Source organism: Pan troglodytes, chromosome 5 (assembly GCF_028858775.2).
Source record: "Pan troglodytes isolate AG18354 chromosome 5, NHGRI_mPanTro3-v2.0_pri, whole genome shotgun sequence".
Classification (NCBI taxonomy): domain Eukaryota; kingdom Metazoa; phylum Chordata; class Mammalia; order Primates; family Hominidae; genus Pan; species Pan troglodytes.
This window is the reverse complement of record NC_072403.2, coordinates 178,192,562-178,200,373: the sequence shown is the minus strand read 5'-3', so window position 1 is coordinate 178,200,373 and position 7,812 is coordinate 178,192,562. Positions and strand designations below refer to the sequence as shown.

General features: G+C 43.1%; 1 non-coding gene across 1 annotated transcript; it reads right to left on the bottom strand.

Annotated features, from left to right (window-relative positions):
• Positions 1 to 4,484: 4,484 nt before the first annotated feature.
• On the bottom strand, positions 4,485 to 4,556 carry LOC112209656 (small nucleolar RNA SNORD45). The gene has a single exon (XR_002944479.1). It is a non-coding gene; the product is annotated as a small nucleolar RNA SNORD45 (small nucleolar RNA).
• Between the last annotated feature and the right edge of the window lie 3,256 nt (positions 4,557 to 7,812).

The following is a 7,812-nucleotide window of genomic DNA, read 5'->3' as shown; positions in this document are numbered from 1 at the left end:
TACTTAGCAGAGTAGATCGTCAGGGAGATGTAAGTGACCACTGGAGATGCAAGCAACGTGGCAACATTCAATCTCTCAAGAAGAAGCCTGGGGATAGCATGGGGTATTATGTCAACATCAGATCTTGGCAAAGCAAAGGTCTGTCTGGGATGTTACCATGGCAAGATCGAGGGAAAAGGCAGCTGAGAAGCGAGTGAAGAAGGGACTTGGAATTTAAAACAGAGCTGAGCCTGCATTTCAGCCCTGGCTCAACTTCTTCCAATTGTGGGATCTTGGACAAGTCACATAAGGAAAGGAATCTATGTTTCTTGTTTGTCAGATAATCAAATGATTGCTGCTATTTATTGTTTATTAAGTCTCAGCCCTATATGAAGTAAGTGCTTTTTATGTATCAGCTCAAGAATTCTTCTATTAACAACTCTATGGAGCTGGTGAAAGGATTTCCCAAGGTCACAAAGCTGATGGATGCCTGTTCCTCTAACAACTAGGATTCAGGGCCTCCTTAGTTATTTGCCTTTCACAGTTGTTGCAAAAATTAAGAAATAACAAATATTCAAAGTTGTCATTCTTATAGTGGGATCATGGCCTTCCATAATCTGACAAATATGCCTCTATTAATGTAGCCCAACATTTTCAGTAATTATGCTTTCTAGTAAACAACTGTTACACTTCAAGGGCATTTGGTTGATTTTAAAAAATCTATGCAACAAGTTTCTTGTAAATCACTTAAAAAAGAAAGGAAATTGAATTATTCATTATTAATGTGTGTGATGCCCTCTCACATTTTAAGCAGATTCTGAATAAAGTGCCCTTAGTGGAAAAGAGAATTTTACTACTGCTAACCTGAAATCTTACCTCAGCCTCCACCATTTTAAAAAAAATTTGTTTTGTTTTCTTTCAGTCTTCTGACAATGCAATATTTTTCTTCTAAGGTTATTCCCTGAGCCTTCATCTCTGTGTTTGAGAACTGACAACATTTAAACTCTGCCTCCTTTTCTTCCTCTTGGTACTCAAAGCTGAGATCAATACATCTCTCTCATTGACTCATGTTTTTAGAAGCCTTTGTGATCCTGAGCAGTGCACACATTATCTCAAATACTGCAAGACCTTGAAGTTGGACCATTTCTGGGTGATATAGTTTGGATGTCCCCTCCAAATCTCATGTTGAGATGTAATCCTTAGTATTGGAGGTAGGTCCTGGTGGCAGATGTTTGGGTCATGGGAGTGGATTCCTCATGAATGGCTTGGTACTATCCTCCCAAGTGTGAGTGAGTTCCTGTGAGATCTGATTGTTTACAAGCATGTGGTACCTCCCCCTCACCCTCTCTTTTGCTCCTACTCTTGCCATGTGAGACTTGTGCTCGCACTTTACCTTCCACATGATTAGAAGCTTCTTGAGGCTTCTCCAGAAGCCAAGCAGATGCAAGCACCATGCCTCCTGTATAGACTACAGAACCATGAGCCAATTAAACTTTTCTCTATAAATTACCCAGCTTCAGGTACTTCTTTATAGCAATGTGAGAATGGGCGAACACAGAAAATTGGTACCAAGGAGTGAGGTGTTGCTATAAAGATACCTTAAAATGTGGAAGCAACTTTGGAATTGGTTAATAGGTAGAGGATGGAAAGGTTTGGAGGGCTCAGAAGAAGACAGGAAGATGAGGTAAAGTTTGGAACTTCTTAGAGACTGGTTAAATGGTTGTGACCAAAATGCTGATAGTGATAATAACTTGGCTGTATTGTGTTCATGCCCTAGGGATTTATGGAAGTTTGAACTTAAAAGTGATGACTTAGGGTATCTGGAGGAAGAAATTTCTAAGCAATAAAGTATTAAACATGTGACTTGGCTGCCTGTAACCTGGCTGCTTCTAACAGCCTATGCTCAGATATAGGAGCAAAGAAATGACTTAAAGTTGAAAGTTATATTTAAAGTGGAAGCAGTGTGTAAAAGTTTGGAAAATTTGTAGCCTGGCCACATGACAGAGAAAGAAAAAGCATTATCAGGAGAGGAATCAAAGTGGGCTATGGAGCAACCACTTGCTAGAAAGATTTGCATGACTGAAAGGGAGCAAGGTGCTGACAGCCAAGACAATGGAGAAAAGGCCTCAAAGACATTTCAGAGTTGTTCTAGACAGCCCCACCTATCACAGGCCCAGAGGTCTAGGAGGGAAGAATTGTTCTGTGGGCTAGGCCCAGGACCCCAGTACCCTACACAGCCTTGGGACGCTGGTCCCCACATCCTGGCTGCTCTGGCTGCTGTTATAAAGGGCAGGAGCCATAAGCCTTTGTGTTTCTGTGTGGTGTTAAGCCTGAAGGTACACAGAATGTAAGACTGAAGAATGCTTGGCAGCCTCCCCTTAGATTTCAATGGAGGTATGGAAAAGTCTGGGTTCCTGGCAGAAGTCTGCTGCAGGGGTGGAGCCCTCACAGAGAGCTTTTACTAGGGTAGTGTCAGGGGGAAATGTGTGGTTGGAGACCCCACAAACAGTCCCCACTGGAGCACTGCCTGGTGGAGCTGTGGGAAAGAGGCTCTGTACTCCAGACCCCAGTATGGTAGATCCATCAGTAGCTTGCACCCTGCACCTGGAAAAGCTGCAGGCACTCAACTCTAGCCTGTGAGAGAAGCTGTAGGGGCTATGCCATGTAAAGATACAGGGATGGAGCTACTCAAAGCCTTGGGAGACCATCCCTTGCACCTGTGTGCCCTGGATGTGGGACATGGAGTTGAATGAGATTATTTTGGAACTTTAAGATTTAATGACTCTCCTGCTGGCTTTTAGGCTTGTGTGGGGCCTATAGCCCTTTTCTTTCACCAATTTCTACCTTTTGGAACAGGAATATTTACCCAATTCTAGTACTCCTGTTGTATCTCAGAAGTAAATAACTTCTTGTGATTTTACAGACTCACAGGTGGAAGGAACTCATTTGGACATGGGACTTTTCAGTTAAAGCTGGAATGAGTTAAGACTTTGGAGGACTATTGAGAAGAGATTATTTTGCCATGTGAGAAGGCCACGAGATTATTTTGCAATGTGAGAAGGACCTGAGATTTGGGAGGCCAGGGGCAGAATGATATAGTTTGGATGGTCCCTCTAAATCTTATGTTGAGATGTAATCCTCAGTCTTGGATCTGGTGGAAGGTGTTTGGGTCTTAGGGGTGGATTTCTCACGAATGGTTTGGTGCTGTCCTCATGAGAATGAGTGAGTTATTGTGGGATGTAGTTGTTTAAAAGTGTGTGGCACCTGCCCCCACCCCACTCTCTCTCTTGCTCCTGCTCTCATTATATGTGAGATGTCTACTCCCCCTTTGCCTTCTGTCATGATTGTTAGCTTCCTGAGTCCCTCACCAGAAGCACATCAGATGCTGGCCCCACACTTTCTGTACAGCCTGCAGAACCATGAGCCAATTAAACCTCTGTTCTTTATAAATTACCCAGCCTCAGGTATTTCATTACAGCAATGCAAGAATACCTGAACACACTGGGTTTCTAATCCCCTTTTGTGGATTTGCTTGTGTATCTTTCTGAACGACCTTGATTATATTCTATGGCTTATTAATGGTTTACCAATTAGAACCACACTAATCTGTTTGATCATGCGTGCAATGTGCCTGCTGAAAAACAAGGTTTCAGGGTTTCAAATAGAGAGACTTACTTGTCTTACCTTTTCTCACAATCAACCATCCCTGTATAGGCTCTGGTGTTTCCTCCAACGTCTACAGTATGTTTGAGGAATAAAGAAAATGAAATAACAGTCAAGGAGAAATTATGAGGCATTTCTTTTTTCAAAATATGCAATTAAAGCAAAAAGTACAAAATGCAATTTTCAGATCGGTAAGGTAATTTGTGTTTCCACAGTGCAAGTGTTATAATTATTTTTTAAGCTCACACTGTAGTGCTTTTATTCATTTACTCAAACTTGTTTTGAGCCCCTAATATGTGTCAGCCACCAAGGATTACATTATTAGCAAAAACTAAATAAAAATAAAAATAGCTGGGCATGGTGGCTCATGCCTGTAATCTTAGCACTATGGGAGGCCAAGACAGGTGGATCATTTGATGAAACACTGTCTCTACAGAAAATACAAAAATCAGCTAGGCATGGTGACCCTCACCTGTAGTCCCAGCTCCTCAGGAGGCTGAGGTGGATGGATCACCTGAACCCAGGAGGTGGAGGTTGCAGTGAGCCAAGATTGTGCCACTGCACTGCAGCCTGGCTGATAGAGTGAGACTCTGTCTCAAAAAAAAAAAAAAAAAAAAAAAAAGGAAATGATGCACGTGTTCACGAAGCTCACAATCAAATGGATGAGGCCAATTGTTAGTCAAATAATCTCTTAAAGAAATCTCACCTTGTAACTGCGACGAGAACAGAGCAGTGGCCCAGGTCAGTGCTGACTTATCACAGTAGAAGTGGTGGCCACTCAAGGAACTGATGAAGGAACTGAAATCTGATGGATGAGCATAGCTGAGCCTTTGTTTTCCCCCAAAGTCTCAGTATAATTTTGGAACTCACATCAACTTTGGATTCAGCTGATACATGCCACGACATCATTGACCACTGATCGTTTTAGAACCTTTGCACCTCACTTTGGGCTCAGTTTTCCTGGTTTATTTCCCATGCATCTTTTCTGCAGATTACTAGTAGCTGTTTTGAAGGGAGATAAATAAAAACCAGAATCCATCTGGTTCCCCGTATTTCCCTAAAACGACTAACCATCCCTAGAGTTTTCAGCAGAACTTTTCCCTATGATTGCACTTAGAGAATACTTTATAACGATGGTACTGTCTTTATTTTAAAGTAATGCGAACAACTTTACTTCCAATTACAAAAATCAGGGATCCCCAACCCCCAGGTGACAGACTGGTATACTGGTCTGTGGCCTGTTAGGAACTGGGCTGCACAGCAGGAGGTGAGTGGTGGGGCAAGTGAGCGAAGCTGAGCTCCACCTCCTGTCAGACCAGTGGCAACATCAGATTCTCATAGGAGCACGAACCCTATTGTGAACTGGGCATGCAAGGGATCTAGCTTGCATGCTCCTTGTGAGAATCTAATGATAAACGTAATGTGCTTGAATCATCCTGAAACCGTCCCTCCCACTCCTGGTCCGTGGAAAAATTGTCTTTCACGAAACCTGTCCTGGTGCCCAAAAGGTTGGGGATTGCTGACATAGATGATGCATATCTATGGGGAAAATCCCAGCCTAACAGAAACTTAAAAAAAAAAGAAATTAAAATCACTTCAAAACTTGTAACCCATTGTTAACACTTCAGTAAACTCCCTTTCCCAAATCTCTCTTTGCACAAGTACAGACACATCAACGTCAATCGCATCTCATTTTGCGGGGCAGCTTTCTTCATGATGCAACATGCCATGGAGTTCTTGCCACGCCAATGCAATCAGTGAACATCGTTCTCTCCATGGTTGGGTCATTTCCCTCCAGGGAAATGGACATGAATTGGCAGGTGGCCAGCCCCACGCTGATGGACATGAATTGACTTCCAATTTTCTGTTATTTCAAATAAAGCTAAGATTCAAATCTTTGCACATACACCTTTGTTTTCTTGTTTGATTATCTCTTATGGGTAAATTACTAGATTCTTCTAATACTTAAACACATGCAAAGGAGGCAATGGGTAGGCCTCACTTCAATTCAGCCTAGTGAGACATTTCCACCCTCACTGCCTTCCCCGGCTGCCATCTATGATCCTGGGAGTACGTCCAGTGAAACTGACCCATTAGCGAAGGCTGCGTTTCAGATGCTGAGAAGTACGAGACACATTCTCATCCCTTGAGAAGATTAAACATCGAGTGGCTCCAGGGCCTTCTTATTAGTGGATCACCAGTTTTTCTTGTCCCGCCTCTCTTTCTGTGTTGTAGCAGATATGGAATTTCATTTAAGAGAATGTTAGGAGACAAAGAGGGGTTCCAGGAAGATGAGGATATTCGGAGTGGAGATACCTGGATATTCCAACAGGATGAGGACGTCTCTGGCCCAGGAGTTCTGCAGGCTGCCAGGTCACGGATACCCACACAGGGGTGTGTTCGCGTGGCTTCTCGCTGGGCTATGGAGATTCTTGATCCAGCCTCTGTGACCACCAGGCCTATGGGAGAAGTTGTGTTGTCTCATTCCCTGCAAGGGGTGAATCCGTAGGTGAAATGTTAGGATCAGTTACTTTATGCCACCATTTTTCTTGCAACTCTCTCTGTCCACGGTGCTTAGCTAGATCATTTACCACATCTAAGGCAGGTTCCTGCTGGCTTCTGTTGGTTCGAGACGGTGTAGCTCGGAGGTCCGCACAATCCCGGAGCAGCCATCCGGAGCAGCCGCCAGGGGGAGCCCCCACTTGCCTCGGAAGTCTTGGTGTACGCTGCGAACAGCCTTAAGGTTCTACAGCATTTATTCACCAGAGCAAGCAACTTCCCTGGCTTTTTCCAAAGTTTAACATGAAGCCACCACATTATTATTATTTTTTAGTTGCAAAATTGAATTGGAAACTTCAATTTTTCAATTGTCGTAAAAGTGTTTGTTTTGGCCGGGCGCGGTGGCTCACGCCTGTAATCCCAGCACCTTGGGAGCCCGAGGTGGGTGGATCACGAGGTCAGGAGTTAAAGAGCAGCCTGGCCAAGATGGTGAAACCCCGTCTCTGCTAAAAATACAAAAATTAGCCGGGCGTGGTGGCGCGTCACTGTAATCCCAGCTGGTCGGGAGGCGGAGGCAGAGAATTGCTTGAACCCGGCAGGCGGAGGTTGCAGTGAGCTGAGATGGTGCCACTGCACTCCAGCCTGGGCGGCAGAGGGAGACTCTGTCTCAAAAAAAGAAAAAAGAAAAAAGAAAGAGTGTTTGTTTTACAGAAAGGAGTTGCATACATAATTCAGTTTTAAAATGTGTGATGAAGATAGGCTGAGTTTGTGGAACTGTACTCTGTTGAAGTATGTGATGTGACTCTGTTTCTCAAATTCCCTAACATTTTAGGAGAAAAACTTATCCAGTATTTTCTAGTGGGATTGCGTCAGAATTCTAGGGCTGACTCTGTGCAGACCTTGGTCAGAATAACTGGAGATATTTTTGTTATGTTATTGGTTAAGAGCAGCGCTACAGCTGTTGTTATTTAATAGTTTGGTTTCAGATTTATAAACAACCACCCTTCTGGGAATGACAATGCGTGTTCTGCCTATCTTCTTAATCTCTGCCTCCGTGGGGCAGTTGTGATCTCCACTGCATGGTGCGATCCCTTGGATGCAGACGTGAGAGTAACACACAGTCTTCTGCACGACGGGAGGTTAGTGGATCATAACGGTCAGATAAAGCCTCCAGATTTGGCCTCATTTCTGTTGCTTCCAGTTTTGAGTAATTATGAATAATGTTGACATAAACACGCATGTCCAGGTTTTTCAGTTAAAGATAAGCTTTTCATTTCTCTGGGACAGATATGTAGAAATGGGGTCCTTAGAAGGCTGGGCCTTACATAAGCAAATATTCACCTCCATAAGAAATCATCTGCCTTCAAGACAAGAAATAACCAAAATCAGAGGTGAACTGAAGGAAATTGGGACAAGAAAAACCACTCAAAAGATCAATAAATCCAGGAGCTGTTTTGTTTTTAAATTAATAAAGTAGATAGATCACTAGCTAGGTTAATAAAGAAGAAAAGAGAGAAGATTTAAATAAACATAATCAAAAACAAGAGGGATATTACCACTGACCTCACAGAAATACAAATAACAGAGAATATTATGAACACCTCTATGCACATAAGCCAAAAAATCTCGAAGAAATAGGTAAGTTCCTGGACACATACACCCTCCCAAGAC